The sequence below is a fragment of the Vigna unguiculata genome, unplaced genomic scaffold (genome assembly GCF_037176805.1).
Source record: "Vigna unguiculata cultivar grain cowpea cultivar isolate G323 ecotype 2 unplaced genomic scaffold, ASM3717680v1 ptg000449l, whole genome shotgun sequence".
NCBI lineage: Eukaryota > Viridiplantae > Streptophyta > Magnoliopsida > Fabales > Fabaceae > Vigna > Vigna unguiculata.
In genome coordinates this window covers 1-20,107 of record NW_028197084.1, presented here as the reverse complement: position 1 = coordinate 20,107, position 20,107 = coordinate 1, and the positions used below count along the sequence as shown (strand labels likewise).

The following is a 20,107-nucleotide window of genomic DNA, read 5'->3' as shown; positions in this document are numbered from 1 at the left end:
TTTTTTTTTTGTTTTTGCTTAAAAAAAAAAAGAAAATAAACAATCCATTTATTCATATACAATTTATATAACTAAAACGAATCTAGTGGCTAAAAAAAACCATTCTTTTAATTGAATATAATATAGAATTAGACATTTACTTAGAAATATGGAATTCCTTAATAAATATTTACTAAAATTTATATTTATTCAAATTTACTTTAAGTACTAATAAATAATCTTTTTGAAAGAAATCAATTTAATAATATATATCTAGAATAGTAGATCGAAATAAATTATATTAAATAAATTATATTAATATAATATTAATTATTATCTTGCACTTTATGTTATCAGATAAAATAAATAATAGAAATAATAAAAATTGGGTTTGATTTTCTATATTTTCTTTCTCTATTTTTGATGTTTGTATTAATTTGAATTTTGTTATAAATAACTAAAAATTGATAACTAAGATCCCATTCAATTCTTCTGCATATGTATATTTCGTTTACATTAGCCGGTTTAGCTCAGAGGTTAGAGCATCGCATTTGTAATGCGATGGTCATCGGTTCGAATCCGATAACCGGCTTTTCTCTATTTGTTTTTTACATAATTGATAATATCTTTTTTAGAAATAAAAAATTGGGAGAGTTCGATCTCTGCGGAAGAAATCAAGAAATTAACCTACTTTTTTGTATTCTTTTATATACAATAAATTCGGATATTGATAAAATTCATCTAATTCTTCTTTGTACTATAAAACTTTAGTAGATTTCGCTTCATTTAGAATTCTATAATATTTTTCATTTCGTTTAGTTTTCATTTCGATTTATAAGATTTTTCATTTTAAAAAAGGAGTTTTTATGTCACGTTACAGAGGACCTCGTTTCAAAAAAATACGTCGTCTAGGATATTTACCAGGACTTACTAGTAAAAGGCCAACAGTCAAAAACGAATTTCGAAATCAATTGCGCTTCAGTAAAAAATCTCAATATCGTATTCGTTTAGAAGAAAAACAAAAATTGCGTTTTCATTATGGTCTTACAGAACGACAATTGCTTAAATACGTTCGTATCTCCGGAAAAGCTAAAGGATCAACTGGTCAGGTTTTATTACAACTACTTGAAATGCGCTTGGATAACATACTTTTTCGATTGGGTATGGCTGCGACTATTCCTCAAGCCCGCCAATTTATAAACCATAGACATGTTTTAGTTAATGGTCGTATAGTGGATATACCAAGTTATCGTTGTAAACCTCAAGATATTATTACAGCAAAGGATGAACAAAAATCTAAAACTCTTATTCAAAATTATTTTGATTCAGCCCCCCATGAGAAATTGCCAAATCATTTGACTGTTCACCCTTTCCAATATAAAGGTTTAATTAATCAAATAATAGATAATAAATGGGTTGGTTTGAAAATAAATGAATTACTGGTTGTAGAATATTATTCTCGTCAAACTTAAACTTAACTAAAATAACAAGAGTTTTTTTTACAAGGATTTTCTGCTATTCATATATCATAGACATGGATATGCGAAAATTTTTATTCCTTGCCCACCCGTTATCCACTATTTTTTGTATTACCGAAAAATGAGGAATATAAAGTTGTCCATATCAACAAACAAATTTGAAATATGAAATAATGGTATGCATTGGGATGAGTAATATTGATGAATTTGGTAAAGATTCGGAAAGAGAGGGATTCGAACCCCCGGTAAACAAAAAGCCTACATAGCAGTTCCAATGCTACGCCTTGAACCACTCGGCCATCTCTCCTATATAATGATGCCCAGAAACCGGTTGAATGTTGAATAGTGAATCAATCCTATTTTTCATAAATGCATAAAACCTATTCAAACTATAAAAATACAAAGTAAAATTAAAAAAAAACCTCCTACAAGGTCTTAGGATAAACAAATTTGATTGATGAGTTCATTTTTACGTTATTTCGCACTGTATTATAATTATACAATTCCTTTATTTGTGGGATTGATTTCTCACACCATGATTAATTAAATTATAGAATGGATTTCTACCTATGCCTAGATCTCGGATAAATGAAAATTTTATAGATAAGACCTTTTCAATTGTAGCCAATATCTTATTACGAATAATTCCGACAACTTCAGGAGAAAAAAGGGCATTCACTTATTACAGAGATGGTGTGATTTGATTCCATTTTTTTTGACCGATTTCGGTCAAAAAAAAATGGAATGGAAAAACCCCACGCGTGTTGAAGGTGAAATTTGTAAATAAAAGGATTAATTCCTTCTGTCGTGTATCCTCGATTAATGAAGCCTTATATGCTTGAATTTTAGGTTTCTAGTATTAAGCGAAAGGTTATACCTATACTTATGGGGTTAGGTCAACCCCAAATTACTAGTACTGATAGGCAACATTGGGAAAGAAGCACTACGCTTGGGAATCAAGGACACGAAAACTTTGTATCTATCTATATCCATGGCTTATCGAGATTGGGACTAACAGGAATGGTTGGGACAATAAATATCCATCTCGTTCATATTTTGGATACCCATAGAACCATCGAAGATTATTGAGGTGACTAATTCCAGGAAATTAAGCAGCGTAGAGGACAAAGAAATTGTTGAAGTTCTTATTTTTTTTTATCAAGTACCTACATACTTAATGTTAAGAAATAATTTTTGACAGGAAGGTTGGCTAGAGATTTATTGTAAAAACACTAGCTCTGTTCAGTTGAGAATGAGAATACTGGAATATTTTTTGATTTGATGGATTTTTCTCATTACACACATAAGGGGGGAGCCGTATGAGATGAAAATCTCACGTACAGTTCTGGAGCGGAGATTCTTTGAACCGAATGACGACCGTAACGGATGTCAGCTCAATCTGAAGGAAATTATGCAGAAGCTTTACAGAATTATTATGAGGCTATGCGACTGGAAATTGATCCCTATGATCGAAGTTATATACTTTATAACATAGGCCTTATTCACACAAGTAACGGAGAACATACTAAAGCTTTGGAATATTATTTTCGGGCGCTCGAACGAAACCCATTTTTACCCCAAGCTTTTAATAATATGGCCGTGATCTGTCATTACGTGCGACTATCTCCACTATAGAAAGAAAAAAGAAAAGAACAAGCAAATCCACAAATTTTAATATAAGAAATATAGAAATATAAATAATTATAAATAAGAAAGGCTTTCTACATATATATATCGTTCAAAACAACGATTTTTATCAGCTGTAGCAAAGAAACTTCATAGAAGTAAAAATATGAAGAAATCGATATGTCTAGATACCCTCTTTTTCTATGGATAAAAGATCTAATTGATAAAGGAAGCATCGTAAGGATCAATTAACACGGTTTTCAATCGATATAATAAAAACTGCTTCCTTATCTCATGATAAATAAAGAAGTCAGGAATCCACTTATGTAATAAAAAGGATCCCCTGGTATTTTGAGCAGCGGTGTAGTATCAAATCCCAAAGATAGAAAGTATTTTCTCTTTACTTATAAGAACTTATAAGATAAGAAAGAAAAAACTTTTACCAAGATTCTATAGAAATGAATCTATCATATATTTTTGTATATGATATATAAAATCGAGATAGTTACCTTTCAGAAAATTAGAATTAGGGCGTTAATGCCAATGCTTGATTCCCTTTTCTGAAGGTAGGAGAAAAGATAAAACTAAAAAAAAAGATGAAATTCTTTGAAATTCTTTATTTATTAGTAAAAATGAAAGTTTGAAACTCATATTAATAATTTCTTTTTTTCTTTTAGTTAACTTCAAGATAATAGAACAAAAAAAGAATTGACTACTGAGCCGTATGAGTCAGGAAATTCTCAAGTACGGTTCTAAGGAAAGGAATTGACTCACCTATTTCGACCGAGGAGAACAGGCCATTCGGCAGGGAGACTCAGAAGTTGCGGAGTCTTGGTTTAATCAAGCCGCTGAATATTGGAAACAAGCTATAGCTCTCACCCCCGGTAATTATATTGCAGCACAGAATTGGTTGAAGATCACAGGGCGTTTTGAATAAGAACACTCTGTTTCTTTTTTTTCTTATATATTTATCTATCTATATAAAGATATAGATAGATAAATATATATTGTTATAAATTCTTGTTTCTTGTCCCTATCAAATTCAAAAATCATTTCTATAGGAACGACCAATCACATAATTTAAATATATCCCTTCTAATTTTGTTCGATTTTGTCTAGTATTTCATAGAAATAAACGAGATGTGGATACAGTAGATAATTTTCTCCTTTTTTCTGTTATTTAAACTAATATTCAATCAAATTAAGAAAAGAGACCTTCAAAAAAAGAAATAAAATATAGGTATATTGCCTAATAATGAATGCTAATGCCTGCTCAATTTGAAATAGAGTACATACTTATACTTTATCTAAAAAAAAAAATAAAATCTAAGGAATAGAATTAGAATAAAATCTGAATACATTTGATTAGGCTGCACGAAAAATTATTGAACTTCCATTCAGAGTTCCCAAAAAGGTCTTAGAAGATTAAAATAGGTCCGTTGAGCGCCTCACTCTTATGTCATAATAGATTCGAACACTTGCCCCGAATTGACTTCGAGATCATAATTGTTCTAGTGAAAAACTAAAGAAATGAAATTTACTAAGATATCCAATACATGAGAGATAGGAGAGAACAAAACTCAATAGAAACATCTCTAATAAGTTCACTAATTCTGTTTTATGTTGGCAGGTCTCTTTGTATGTGTTGTCTGGAAAGAGGAGGACTCAATGATTATTCGTTCACCGGAACCAGAAGTTAAAATTTTGGTAGATAGGGATCCTATAAAAACTTCTTTTGAGGAATGGGCAAAACCTGGTCATTTCTCAAGAACAATAGCTAAGGGACCAGATACTACTACTTGGATCTGGAACCTACATGCTGACGCTCATGATTTTGATAGCCATACTAATGATTTAGAGGAGATTTCCCGAAAAGTTTTTAGTGCGCATTTTGGCCAACTCTCTATCATCTTTCTTTGGCTGAGTGGCATGTATTTTCATGGTGCTCGTTTTTCCAATTATGAGGCATGGTTAAGTGATCCTACTCACATTAGGCCTAGTGCTCAGGTGGTTTGGCCAATAGTGGGTCAAGAAATATTGAATGGTGATGTAGGGGGGGGGTTCCGAGGAATACAAATAACCTCTGGTTTTTTTCAGATTTGGAGAGCATCTGGAATAACTAATGAATTACAACTCTATTGTACTGCAATTGGTGCATTGGTCTTTGCAGCCTTAATGCTTTTTGCTGGTTGGTTTCATTATCACAAAGCTGCTCCAAAATTGGCTTGGTTCCAAGATGTAGAATCTATGTTGAATCACCATTTGACAGGGCTCCTAGGGTTGGGGTCTCTTTCTTGGGCAGGACATCAAATACATGTATCTTTACCGATTAACCAATTTCTAAATGCTGCAGTAGATCCCAAAGAGATACCACTTCCTCATGAATTTATCCTAAATCGGGATCTTTTGGCTCAACTTTATCCGAGTTTTTCCGAGGGAGCAACCCCATTTTTTACCTTGAATTGGTCAAAATACGGAGAATTTCTTACTTTTCGTGGAGGATTAGATCCAGTAACTGGAGGTTTATGGCTGACCGATATTATACACCATCATTTAGCTATTGCAATTCTTTTCTTGATAGCGGGTCACATGTATAGGACCAACTGGGGTATTGGTCACAATATAAAAGACATTTTAGAGGCACATAAAGGTCCATTTACAGGCCAGGGTCATAAAGGTATATATGAGATTCTAACAACGTCATGGCATGCTCAATTATCTATTAATCTAGCTATGTTAGGCTCTTTGACCATTGTTGTAGCTCACCATATGTATTCTATGCCTCCTTATCCATACCTAGCTACTGACTATGGTACACAACTGTCATTGTTTACACATCACATGTGGATTGGTGGATTTCTCATAGTCGGTGCTGCTGCGCATGCAGCGATTTTTATGGTAAGAGATTATGATCCGACTATTCGATACAACGATCTATTAGATCGTGTCCTTAGACATCGTGATTCAATCATATCACATCTTAACTGGGTATGTATCTTTTTAGGTTTTCACAGTTTTGGTTTGTATATTCATAATGATACCATGAGCGCATTAGGGCGCCCTCAAGATATGTTTTCAGATACTGCTATACAATTACAGCCGATCTTTGCTCAATGGATACAAAATACCCACGCTTTAGCACCTGGCACAACAGCCCCAGGTGCAGCAACAAGTACCAGTTTGACTTGGGGAGGTGAAAATTTAGTAGCAGTGGGCGGTAAAGTTGCTTTGTTACCTATTCCTTTAGGAACTGCGGATTTTTTGGTCCATCATATTCATGCATTTACAATTCATGTAACAGTATTGATACTCTTAAAGGGTGTTCTATTTGCTCGTAGTTCACGATTGATACCGGATAAAGCAAATCTAGGTTTTCGTTTCCCTTGTGATGGACCTGGAAGAGGGGGGACATGCCAAGTATCCGCTTGGGATCATGTCTTCTTAGGACTATTTTGGATGTACAATTCAATTTCCGTAGTTATATTCCATTTCAGTTGGAAAATGCAGTCAGATGTTTGGGGTAGTATAAGTGATCAAGGGATAGTAACTCATATCACAGGAGGAAATTTTGCGCAGAGTTCCATTACCATTAATGGGTGGCTTCGTGATTTCTTATGGGCGCAGGCATCCCAGGTAATTCAGTCTTATGGTTCTTCATTATCTGCATATGGTCTTTTTTTCTTGGGTGCACATTTTGTATGGGCTTTTAGTTTAATGTTTCTATTCAGCGGGCGTGGTTATTGGCAAGAACTTATTGAATCCATTGTTTGGGCTCATAATAAATTAAAAGTTGCTCCTGCTACTCAGCCCAGAGCCTTGAGCATTGTACAAGGACGTGCTGTAGGAGTAACACATTACCTTCTAGGTGGAATTGCCACAACATGGGCATTCTTCTTAGCAAGAATTATTGCAGTAGGATAATAGCTAGGAGGATTTGAAAATCATTATGGCATTAAGATTTCCAAGCTTTAGTCAAGGCTTAGCTCAAGACCCCACTACTCGTCGTATTTGGTTTGGTATTGCTACCGCACATGACTTCGAAAGTCATGATGATATTACTGAGGAACGTCTTTATCAGAATATTTTTGCTTCTCATTTCGGGCAATTAGCAATCATTTTTCTGTGGACTTCCGGGAATCTCTTTCATGTAGCTTGGCAAGGTAATTTTGAGACATGGGTACAGGATCCTTTACATGTAAGACCTATTGCTCATGCAATTTGGGATCCTCATTTTGGTCAACCAGCTGTAGAAGCTTTTACTCGAGGGGGTGCTCTAGGTCCTGTTAATATAGCCTATTCTGGTGTTTATCAGTGGTGGTATACAATCGGTTTACGTACTAATGGGGATCTTTATACTGGAGCTATTTTTCTATTAATACTTTCTATTATATCTTTAATAGCAGGTTGGTTACACCTACAACCAAAATGGAAACCGAGTGTTTCGTGGTTTAAAAATGCCGAATCCCGCCTCAATCATCATTTGTCAGGACTATTCGGAGTAAGTTCCTTGGCTTGGACAGGGCATTTAGTTCATGTTGCTATTCCGGGGTCCAGGGGGGAATCCGTTCGATGGAACAATTTATTAGATATCTTGCCGCACCCCGAGGGATTAGGTCCATTTTTTACAGGTCAGTGGAATCTTTATGCTCAAAACCCAGATTCCAATAATCATATATTTGGTACCCCTCAAGGAGCAGGAACTGCTATTCTAACACTTCTCGGAGGATTTCATCCGCAAACTCATCCGCAAACTCAAAGTTTATGGTTAACTGATATTGCACACCATCATTTGGCTATTGCGTTTATTTTTCTAGTTGCTGGCCATATGTATAGAACTAATTTCGGGATTGGTCACAGTATTAAAGATCTTTTAGAAGCACATACTCCTCCGGGGGGTAGATTGGGGCGTGGGCATAAGGGTCTTTATGATACAATCAATAATTCAATTCATTTTCAATTAGGTCTTGCTCTAGCCTCTTTAGGGGTTATTACTTCCTTGGTAGCACAACACATGTACTCTTTACCTGCTTATGCGTTTATAGCGCAAGACTTTACTACTCAAGCTGCCTTATATACTCATCATCAATATATAGCAGGCTTCATTATGACAGGGGCTTTTGCTCATGGAGCTATCTTTTTTATTAGAGATTATAATCCAGAGCAGAATCAAGATAATGTCTTGGCAAGAATGTTAGACCATAAAGAAGCTATCATATCCCACTTAAGTTGGGCTAGCCTCTTTCTGGGGTTCCATACTCTGGGACTTTATGTCCATAACGATGTCATGCTTGCTTTTGGTACTCCGGAGAAACAAATTTTGATTGAACCTATATTTGCCCAATGGATACAATCTGCTCATGGTAAAACTTCCTATGGGTTCGATATACTTTTATCTTCAACGAACAGTCCGGCGTTCAATGCGGGACGAAGCATATGGTTGCCTGGTTGGTTAAACGCTGTAAATGAGAATAGTAATTCTCTATTCTTAACAATAGGGCCTGGAGACTTCTTGGTTCATCATGCTATTGCTCTTGGTTTACATACAACTACTTTGATTTTAGTAAAAGGTGCTTTGGATGCGCGTGGTTCTAAGTTAATGCCTGATAAAAAAGATTTTGGTTATAGTTTTCCTTGTGATGGCCCGGGACGAGGCGGAACTTGTGATATTTCCGCTTGGGACGCATTTTATTTGGCAGTTTTCTGGATGTTAAATACCATTGGATGGGTTACTTTTTATTGGCATTGGAAACACATTACACTATGGCAGGGTAATATTTCACAGTTTAATGAATCTTCTACCTATTTGATGGGATGGTTAAGAGATTATCTATGGTTGAACTCTTCACAACTTATCAATGGATATAACCCTTTTGGTATGAATAGTTTATCAGTCTGGGCATGGATGTTCTTGTTTGGACATCTTGTTTGGGCTACTGGATTTATGTTCTTAATTTCTTGGCGCGGATATTGGCAGGAATTGATTGAAACTTTGGCATGGGCTCATGAACGTACACCTTTGGCTAATTTGATTCGATGGAGAGATAAACCAGTGGCTCTTTCCATTGTGCAAGCAAGATTGGTTGGACTAGCCCACTTTTCCGTAGGTTATATATTTACTTATGCAGCCTTCTTAATTGCCTCTACATCGGGCAAATTCGGTTAATTGAATTCTTTATTATATATATCTGGCAAGAATCTCATTTCCTTCTATAGGGAAGAGAAGCCACTTATACATCTAGGATCCGACTTCTATCATTGATGCTAATAGCAAATTAACCATTATGGCAAGGAAAAGTGTTATTCAGAGGGAAAAGAAGAGACAAAAATTGGAACAGAAATATCATTTGATTCGCCGATCCTCAAAAAAAGAAATAAGCAAAGTTCCGTCGTTAAGTGAGAAATGGGAAATTCATGGAAAATTAGAATCACTACCGCGTAATAGTGCACCTATACGTCTTCATCGACGTTGTTTTTCGACCGGAAGACCGAGAGCTAATTATCGAGACTTTGGATTATCTGGACACATACTTCGGGAAATGGTTCATGCATGTTTCTTGCCGGGTGCAACAAGATCCAGTTGGTAAGGATTTCCAATTATCTTCATTTTTTTCATTTTATTATCAGCGATCATAGGAGGGTCCCTTTACCGTTATGTATAAATGGTTTATTCTATTTATATAGATATGGTAAAGGGACGCATTCCATCTTTGTTTTTGTTCATTAGTTATCAATTCTTTTCTTTATCGCGGAGTAGAGCAACTTGGTAGCTCGCAAGGCTCATAACCTTGAGGTTACGGGTTCAAATCCCGTCTCCGCAACTTTTTGAATTTGATAAAAAAACAAGGTTTCAAGAAGAAGGGCATTATACGCAGTAAATTCTATGGCATTTTTCATACTATGACTATTAAATACATAGGGCGGATAGCGGGAATCGAACCCGCGTCTTCTCCTTGGCAAAGAGAAATTTTACCATTCGACTATATCCGCGTTTTCATTGTACTTGATATGCGATTCTATTTATACAGAGATGGGCCTGATATTCTATATAGGGATATAGGGATAATGAAAAAGAAATTTAGATAATAGATATTGTCTCCCAAATAAAATATTTTCTATTACTATTCATTTTTATCAAGAATTCCCATTTCTATTATTACATTTCTATTATTATATATGGTTTTTTTCTATATATCTATATAATTGAATTGAAATTATCATTCTATCGAATATTTTGATTTACTTTTTTCTTAAAAAAGTAAGTTCCTATTAATAAAAAATTATATTTATCTATATAGAGATACAGATAGATATTCTATATTATTAAATACTAGACGACGTATAAATAGATTTATAGTATTTCATTTGAATATTCTATTCATATCATATTAATATGAATAGAATATTCAAATGAAATTCAAATTTTTATAGTTCATTTTTTCTATTTTATTTCTTTTAGTTTCACAATGTACCACCATATAAGTATAAGATATAAGATTTTTCCAATAGAAGAAGTTTACTCCCCCTTAGAATGTAATGTGTTATAGTTTTCTTTTTTTTTTTTAGGAACTGATCTATTCCCTTTATGGCTGACAATCCGAAAGAATTCTGAGGGAGGGGTCATTTCATTTTTAATCTAGAATAAAAAGAACTTCAAGAAATGAGAGAATTAAGAATACCCACTAGAAACACTAATCCAATCCATAATGATGTACCGGAAAATAGAACATTTTTGTTATTTGACCAACCTTCAGGAGAAGCAAATACAACAGGTACACTAATCAATAAAATAAATGAAATAGCAATTAATGCAAAAACAGCTAATTGGAAAGCAATAGTCATGTTTCTAATCCTCCAATTTACCAACAAAAGAACTTTACCATTTGATCCCTCAACCCCTGGATGCCTTTCTTAATATTCATTGAAAAAAAAATTTGTAAATGGAAAAACGCAGAAGGGTTTTATCATGAATTCATTGATTTTGTTTATTATCAACCCTTTTGAGGCTTGGATCGAGGATAGTTTTTTTACTTCACAAAAAGGCATGCTGGATTTTGTACCTATATACATACCGATAGAAAACTAAACCAATAAATTCACATTGAATATCTTTCCTATGGGTCGATAAAAGGGTATCAATTCAAATACTCATGGTCTACTCAGTGGAATAAAGATAAAAAAATATATATATTAGCTTTTGGAGAGATGGCTGAGTGGTTGATAGCCCCGGTCTTGAAAACCGGTATAGTTTGAAACAAAGAATTATCGAGGGTTCGAATCCCTCTCTCTCCTTTTTCTCGATGAATAGATTTGTTTATTTTCTTAGTTTCTATCGAATCTTTTTTTCGGACTGGGCTATATATCCTCAACATCCCGAAAAAAAGATTCGATAGAAACTAAGAAAATAGGAAAATAAATTCTTCTTTACGACTCGCTCTACTCAACCAAATATTTATAGTAAAAAAAAGGGATTTCTACTTCATTGGATCTCACGTCTCAATTAAGAGGAGTCATGGAAAGAACAGGTTCAAAATCGCGATCAATTCCTTTTTCAAATCCTGCGGCAGCTGCGCGAGCTCTTCCCGCGTGCCATAAATGGCCTACAAATAGAAAGAATCCTAGAACAAAATGAGAAGTAGCTAACCAACTTCTAGGAGAAACATAATTGACTGCATTAATCTCTGTAGCTACGCCACCCACGGAATTTAATGAACCTAAAGGAGCATGAGTCATATATTCCGCAGAACGACGTTCTTGCCAAGGCTGTATATCTTTTTTCAGTCTACTCAAGTCTAAACCATTAGGACCCCTTAGAGGTTCTAACCAAGGAGCACGCAAATCCCAAAAACGCATAGTTTCTCCGCCAAAAATAACTTCTCCAGTCGGGGAACGCATTAGATATTTACCTAAACCTGTAGGTCCTTGAGCAGATCCTACATTAGCCCCAAGACGTTGGTCTCTAACTAGAAAAGTAAATGCTTGAGCTTGAGAAGCTTCTGGACCAGTGGGCCCATAAAACTCACTAGGATAAGCGGTATTATTAAACCAGACAAAGCAACAAGCAATAAAACCAAAAACAGATAAAGCACCTAAACTATAAGATAAGTAAGCTTCTCCAGACCATACAAGTGCACGCCGAGCCCATGCAAAGGGTTTGGTTAAGATATGCCAGATTCCACCAAGTATACAAATGGAACCCAACCATACATGCCCTCCAATAATATCTTCCAAATCGTCCACACTAACAATCCACCCTTCGCCCCCAAAAGGCGATTTTAATAAATATCCAAATAGAATACTTGGACTAAGGGTCAAATTGGTTATTTTTCTTACATCTCCCCCCCCCGGAGCCCATGTATCATATATACCTCCAAAATAAAGAGCCTTGAATACTAGAAGAAAAGCACCTATACCTAACAAGATTAAGTGAATACCCAAAATTGTAGTCATTTTATTTCTATCTTTCCATACATAACCGAAGAACGGAAAAGATTCTTCAAGAGTCTCAGGTCCCAGAAGTGCATGATAAATACCGCCAAAGCCCAATACTGCAGAGGAAATTAAGTGAAGTACTCCAGACACAAAGTATGGAAAAGTGTCTATAACTTCCCCCCCAGGACCTACTCCCCAACCTAGAGTAGCTAGGTGGGGAAGCAAAATTAAACCTTGTTCATACATGGGCTTCTCGGGTACGAAATGAGCCACTTCAAAAAGGTTCATTGCTCCGGCCCAGAATACTATTAATCCAGCATGGGCTACATGGGCCCCTAATAGTTTACCAGATAAATTGATAAGTCGGGCATTCCCGGCCCACCAAGCGAAACCGGTAGTTTCCTGGTCACGACCAGTTAAAGCTAAAGTTCCATTAAAGAGCGTTTCCACGTGGTAGAACCTCCTCAGGGAATATAAGGTTTTCATGAGGCTGATCTTGAGCTGCCATCCACGCACGAATACCTTCGTTTAAGAGAATATTTTTTGTGTAGAAAGTCTCAAATTCAGGATCTTCCGCTGCGCGGATTTCTTGAGAAACGAAGTCATAAGCACGTAGGTTCAGGGCCAAACCGACTACCCCAAGAGCACTCATCCATAAACCAGTTACTGGTACAAATAACATAAAGAAATGTAACCAACGTTTATTGGAAAAAGCAACCCCAAAGATTTGGGACCAAAAGCGATTAGCAGTAACCATTGAATAAGTTTCTTCAGCTTGGGTTGGGTTAAAAGCACGGAATGTATTTGCGCCATCACCATCTTCAAATAAAGTATTTTCTACGGTTGCACCATGAATAGCGCATAGTAGTGCAGCGCCCAATACACCAGCAACTCCCATCATATGAAATGGGTTTAATGTCCAATTATGAAATCCTTGGAAAAAGAGGATGAATCGAAATATAGCTGCTACACCAAAACTTGGAGCAAAGAACCAACCAGACTGACCCAGTGGATAAATAAGGAATACAGAAACAAAAACAGCAATTGGACCTGAGAATGCGATTGCATTATAAGGTCGCAATTGAACAGATCGAGCAAGTTCAAATTGACGTAACATGAAACCTATTAATCCGAAAGCACCGTGGAGAGCAACAAAAGTCCACAGACCGCCTAACTGACACCAACGGGTAAAATCTCCCTGTGCTTCAGGACCCCACAGTAACAACAAAGAGTGTGCTAAACTATTAGCGGGAGTGGAAACTGCAGCGGTTAAGAAGTTGCAGCCTTCTAAATAAGAACTTGCCAAGCCGTGAGTATACCATGAAGTTACAAAGGTCGTACCTGTAAACCAACCCCCCAAGGCGAAATAGGCGCAAGGAAAGAGTAATAGACCGGACCAACCCACAAAAACGAAACGGTCCCTCCGCAACCAGTCATCCATAATATCAAATAAATCATTTTCATCTTTGGTAAATTTACCAAGAGCTATAGTCATAGCGATCCTCCTATTCAACTACTTCAACCATTTCCCAACACCTCATAGAGCATTTTCAGAGATGGGACGGACCTTGATCATTTATCTCTATTCATTTCTCTCTCTATATATATATAGAATATATAAGTATACTTTCCCTTGTTTTCTAATCGGTTTCGAATAAAAAATCATTTATGGGTCTATTGATATCTAGGGCAAATCCATGAACTCGATGTGGTTATTCCTTATCTATTCTTAAAAATCTTCCAAGTCATCAATCATAAAATCTGCTATGACTCCAAAATCCGATAGAAATTTTTTTTTCAGAACTGTTCAAGAAACAAATGATCCCCTGTTTCACTTCTTATACCTAGCGGATCTTCAGACATATTTCTCTCCTTTCATCAAAGAAACTTATTCTTGAAGTTTGGTTGTGAATTGACTTCTATTTTGTCTAGGAAACTACTGTAGGATCATAGGTTTTCTAAATTTCTATTTCATTTACAGTTTTTTCTTTAGTATTTCATTTTTTTTTATAAATACTATAATAAAAAGAAAAAACTGTAAATGAAAGTTTTTGTCTCATATATATGAATTGCTGGAAAAATATCGTACACATCGATATGAAAAGAAACTATTTGATATGTGAAGACATAATTTAATGTATTTTTCTATTATTTCTATAAGATTCTATCTAATCTTATAGAAATAATAGAAATTTATGGAAAAAAATATGTTTCATTTTAATTTTAAAAAAACTTGTTTGGTGGAACTTGAAATTCGTATTAAGGCCCTTCTGAGTAAAGAAAAGGCATAACCTTTTTTCTTAGTTCAGAAACAAGAAGATTTCATTGGAAATATTCAGAGATTCTTAGGGAGTCTAAACGAAAAAAGTCTTAAAAAGAAAAAAAATTGTTCGAATTGAATCTTTATCAAATTTGAATATCAGAATAGTAGATATAAATATAATTCAACGGGTTAGGTCCACTTACTTTTTTTTATTTTTCCATTATTGAATTTTACACTTTTTCTTTTTTATTACAAATAGAAACTTTTTCAAAATATCAAGAATCTTTTTATTCTTCCTTCAAATAGAAAGACTATTGCTTTTGAAAAAAAAAGTAAAAAGCCCCTTATCGGATTTGAACCGATGACTTACGCCTTACCATGGCGTTACTCTACCACTGAGTTAAAAGGGCCCTTTTTCTTTCTTTCAATTTCTAAATAAGGAACTAGCATGACTAGTACATATATTTGTTACTGTGTATACTTATTCTATAAATTTATATAAATTATTTCTATAAATTTATATAAATTATATAAATTAAATGATATAAATGGGATTAGAATACATGTACATCAATATCTATTATTTGTATAATGACTCATCAAAGAACAAAAAATTGGATTTACCTAGTGAATAGAATATAGTTAAAAAAAAGAATTGATTAAGATTGGATTTGATCCATATCAAATATATTATTTCAAAATGGATTCTTGAAGTCATTCTAATCATAACACTAAATTCTTTTTATTGATACATAAATGTACTCACAAAATAAAATATTTCATCGAAACATTGATAAAATCGAATCATTGATAAAATGGATTCAATATGTTCTGTCCCTAAACCAAATTTTTATTTTTTTATTGAAAAATTCTATTTTCCAAAGTTTTTTTTCTTAGTATTAGATATAAATCTACCTATCGAATCTTAGTATTAGTAATAAATGATAGAAATGAAGTTTTAACCTCTCGTCCTTTGCAACAAACGAATCATTCCTGTGAAGAATTTTCTCTTTATTGGAACATTACTTCTTTTTTTTTCTTATTATGACTGGAATAAAAAAATTTAGAAATATAAATGATTAATAAAAAATTTCTATGGAATTATGAAAGAACGAAAAATATTTTTTTTTATCGAATCATATCATTATATTGACAATTGCAAAAAACTGTTCATACTATGAACGTAGTATAATGGCGGTCGGGCAAGTATGCCCCCATCGTCTAGTGGTTCAGGACATCTCTCTTTCAAGGAGGCAGCGGGGATTCGACTTCCCCTGGGGGTAGGGTGTTACGAAAGGAAGTTGATCAAAAATTTTCAATAAAAACTGAAATGTATTCTTCCTATTGTGCTGGGTCGATGCCCGAGCGGTTAATGGGGACGGACTGTAAATTCGTTGGCAATATGTCTACGCTGGTTCAAATCCAGCTCGGCCCAAGAATTTGCCGATCCACTATGAAATTCTATAACCCATTTATAGTTCTCTGGAAATGACTGATGTGCTATGATACGGAAGAATCAAAATATTAAACATATCTAAGGTTATTTCTTTTTTTTCTGTATTCCATATTTCTTTCCACAAATTCAAAATCTTGTTAATAATCGGTATTCATGTCAAGATCTGTAAGTAGAAAATATAAGGAAAAATTGAAAAAAAAAATATTTTTTTTTCATTGATTCAATTTTCAATCGATTTGTTAATAGAATAAGAATAAGAAACGGATTACGAGTAATTTGTGTCGATCTCACTAAAGTGGATATCGATATACATATCAATATATAAAAAAATGCGCTTTTTTCATTTACAACAAAAAGGTTCGAATCCGAAATAGAAAAAGAAAAGGTTTGACAGAAACGGTCCGTAAAAATATTTATACAGTACACCCCTTTCCCTGGGATTGTAGTTCAATTGGTCAGAGCACCGCCCTGTCAAGGCGGAAGCTGCGGGTTCGAGCCCCGTCAATCCCGTTGGATATAAATCCAAAAAAATAAAAAATAAATTCCTTTTTTGTGTATTTGTAGGGAATCAAATTGATAAACAAAATTTTATTTGGGGCCCCCCCCTGCTTTTTCATTTGTTTCGCCGAAAAAGGAAGGAAAGGGATTTTGGACTTTCATCAAGAATAAATGTTTTTTTGTTTTATTTAGTATGGATAAAAGATCTTCCTATGTTATACTATTTCATGAGTTGATTTGATAGCTCAGATTTTGTGATTCATGATATTGATCCGATTTGATATCATTGAAATCCAATTTATACCATTGTTGAAAGATTGAACATTTCTATGGGATTAAATCCCGAATTTTTTTTTTAGAAATTTAAGAGAAATAGAACATAATAAAGATTATGGAAGTAAATATTCTCGCATTTATTGCTACTGCACTGTTTATTCTAGTTCCTACTGCTTTTTTACTTATAATTTATGTAAAAACGGTAAGTAAAAGTGACTAATTTCACTGAAATATGATTTCTTCATTTTTATGAATGATTTAAAAAAATGATCGTACAATCAGCGTAATCCAGATAGTAGAAATCAATTTGATTTCTACTATCTGAGAATTGCGTCCAATTTTTTTTTTCAGATTCTTTTTACAAACAATTCCGGTATCTTAGGAAAAAAAGGGGGTAAAAAAACAGGAATGGTTATTACACGGTCCGCCATTTTCCATATATATATATATATCTATATAACCAGGTTAAGCGTCAGTTCATCGAAATAGAAATTTTAAGAAAAATTTGATTGGAATAGGAATCCATTTCTTCTTCTTTTTGATTCCCTTGTTTTTCTCAAAATAGGAATATGGGAATAATGAAAATATTTGTTTGATTGAAAGAGTATTTTCAATTCCTATAAGATACATAGAATACATTACACTACTAAAATATAATAGAATCAAGATAGATTTTCTATTTGAACTCAATTAATTAGTATTAGTTTAAATGAAATATTTTCATTCAATAGTTTCGAAATTCAAAAATTCAGGTAGAAATCAACAAGGTTACTTGGATCCCTTAACTCAATTTTTAGTATCCCTATAGCCCACTTCTTCCCCATACTACGAGGGAAAGGGAAAATGAAAAAACTACCATTAAAGCAGCCCAAGCAATACTTACTATATCCATGTAAATTTTGTCTCCTATCTCTATAAATATGAAGGAACTATTTCATTATTTTTTCAAATTTTTTATTCTATTCTTTTTTTTGTATTATTCGCTAAAAATACTATACTATAATAGTGGAATTGCTATTACAGAGTCAAAAAAAGGATTCTGGGCTAACATCATTCACGAAAAACAAGAATTCATTCTATTTATTAGTTATTAGAACATCTAAAAAGTTTTTTTTGATTATTTTTAGTAAAATCATAAAACATTAAACATAAAAAAATTATAGGAAGTTATAAGTCAATGAATGTTACTACCAGGTGGGAATATTAAGATTTCTCTTTTATCATTTCCTTAAGGATTTCATAAAAAAAGAATCAAGACAGATTCATTTGCATACTTATACTCTTCTTTCTATTTGAAATAGTCCCTTAAATGTCTCCCAATTCGTTCTCTAAAATAATTAAAAAAACTTTTTTTCTTTTCTATTCGATTTTAGAATCAAAACTTTTTAATTTTATTAGAATATAGAATATGAAAATCTAAAGAATACTTTTTTTGAATATTACGAAAGCGAATTAGCTAAATTAAAGCTATTAAATAGAATTGATCTAAATAAATAATATTGATAAAATGTGGAAGCACTCATAAACTTTAAATTAGTCTGTATAGAAGGTTTTTCTTCTGCCTTTTCTCTACCTAAAAATGGACTTTCCTATCCGACTTATTCTTAATCCAATCTAATAAAAGACCCAGTCAGGAGACAGACACTACAATAGTTGTGTAGTGAACGAACTATCATTTCTAAATTTATGGATTCCTTTTCACTACTAGAATCTTTCCTTGAATTCGAGACAAAAATATTTACAACATTTTTTAAGCTACTGATGCTTATAATTTCGAATCAAACGCAATTCTCAAGACTCCTTTTCCCTCGCTTGCTTCTGTTGGAAAAAAAGTTTTCTAAAAAAACGTAATATAATCTTTCATTTACAGTTTCTTATCGATCAGGCGACACCCGGATTTGAACTGGGGAAAAAGGATTTGCAGTCCCCCGCCTTACCACTCGGCCATGCCGCCAATAAAAATATAGATATGAAGTTTTTGAGAATACTCCCCCCTTTTCTTTCTATTGAAAAATTGAAAAACAATCTTGAGACAAATCGCAACCGTTAACTATTCTTTTATGAATTATTCTTGAATATTTGAATAGAAATTTTTTTTTCTTAATGAGATCAGAAAATAAAAATTGATACATAACCAATCAATATTGCTTTTTTTTTTAACTTTGTTCATTCTAATTATAACAGCAACTTTCAATATATGTAAACCCTAGAATATCAATTTGATCTGTTACACAGATATTATCTAATCGAGTATCTTATCCATATCTATATAGATATAGAATACCAATACTATACGGTATTTTCAAGAAATTATCGTGCTTATTCTTTTTTTACAATTTTCAATAGAAAATTTGTAAAAATTCACACAACATGTTATGTGTTTGTTATCCTGAACAAATATGACTGCAATAAAGTTAGAGACAGATCTATAGCTGCAGTTAAATATATGCATGTTTCAAAAATACAAGCCTTATTACATTACACATAACATACTCTAATCATATTCTCCCCAATTCTCTCCAAAATACTTCACTTCAAAATATATCTTTTCTTGACAATTTCGAATGGATTTTTTTTTGTATCCAATTGAATTTGAATATGTAATATCATAATAATGATAGAAATGAAATGCATTTTTTTAGATTCCTAAAAAAAATATTGAAATGCCCGTAGAAATTTCCAATCCTTTTTTAGATTAGACTTTCGATTCTATCTGTTTGTTTTGTTGCAAATTCCTTCGAAGTTGAGTATCAAATTCTAATATTTCTTTCTCTTTTCATAATAGGTATTTCATACACTAAGAAATATTTGATACACGGGATTAGGTAAGATTTCATGTAATTCAGTATAAAGAATAGAAATTCCAATATTGCTAAATGGATTCATGTGATTTGATGAAGCATGACAGCAAATCGTGGAATATTTTTCGATAAAATTCACGGGGAAATTGAAAATGCTTGGGAGTGAAAATGAAGAAATGTCTACACTACCTGGATTGAATCAGATACAATTTGAAGGGTTTTGTAGGTTCATTGATCGGGGCTTAACAGAAGGGCTTTTTAAGTTTCCAAAAATTGAGGATACAGATCAAGAAATTGAATT

The 20,107-nt window shown here is 33.4% G+C and overlaps 7 non-coding genes across 7 annotated transcripts; 3 read left to right on the top strand and 4 right to left on the bottom strand.

The window, feature by feature from the left end:
• Nucleotides 1-498: 498 nt before the first annotated feature.
• On the top strand, nt 499-571 carry TRNAT-UGU (transfer RNA threonine (anticodon UGU)). The gene has a single exon. It is a non-coding gene; the product is annotated as a tRNA-Thr (tRNA).
• A 1,105-nt stretch (nt 572-1,676) lies between these two features.
• TRNAS-GGA (transfer RNA serine (anticodon GGA)) lies at nt 1,677-1,764 on the bottom strand. Its single transcript has one exon. It is a non-coding gene; the product is annotated as a tRNA-Ser (tRNA).
• An 8,235-nt stretch (nt 1,765-9,999) lies between these two features.
• TRNAG-GCC (transfer RNA glycine (anticodon GCC)) lies at nt 10,000-10,070 on the bottom strand. Its single transcript has one exon. It is a non-coding gene; the product is annotated as a tRNA-Gly (tRNA).
• A 5,043-nt stretch (nt 10,071-15,113) lies between these two features.
• TRNAT-GGU (transfer RNA threonine (anticodon GGU)) lies at nt 15,114-15,185 on the bottom strand. Its single transcript has one exon. It is a non-coding gene; the product is annotated as a tRNA-Thr (tRNA).
• Nucleotides 15,186-16,126: 941 nt separating this feature from the next.
• TRNAY-GUA (transfer RNA tyrosine (anticodon GUA)) lies at nt 16,127-16,210 on the top strand. Its single transcript has one exon. It is a non-coding gene; the product is annotated as a tRNA-Tyr (tRNA).
• A 457-nt stretch (nt 16,211-16,667) lies between these two features.
• Nucleotides 16,668-16,741, top strand: TRNAD-GUC (transfer RNA aspartic acid (anticodon GUC)). The gene has a single exon. It is a non-coding gene; the product is annotated as a tRNA-Asp (tRNA).
• A 2,147-nt stretch (nt 16,742-18,888) lies between these two features.
• TRNAC-GCA (transfer RNA cysteine (anticodon GCA)) lies at nt 18,889-18,959 on the bottom strand. The gene has a single exon. It is a non-coding gene; the product is annotated as a tRNA-Cys (tRNA).
• Nucleotides 18,960-20,107: the final 1,148 nt, after the last annotated feature.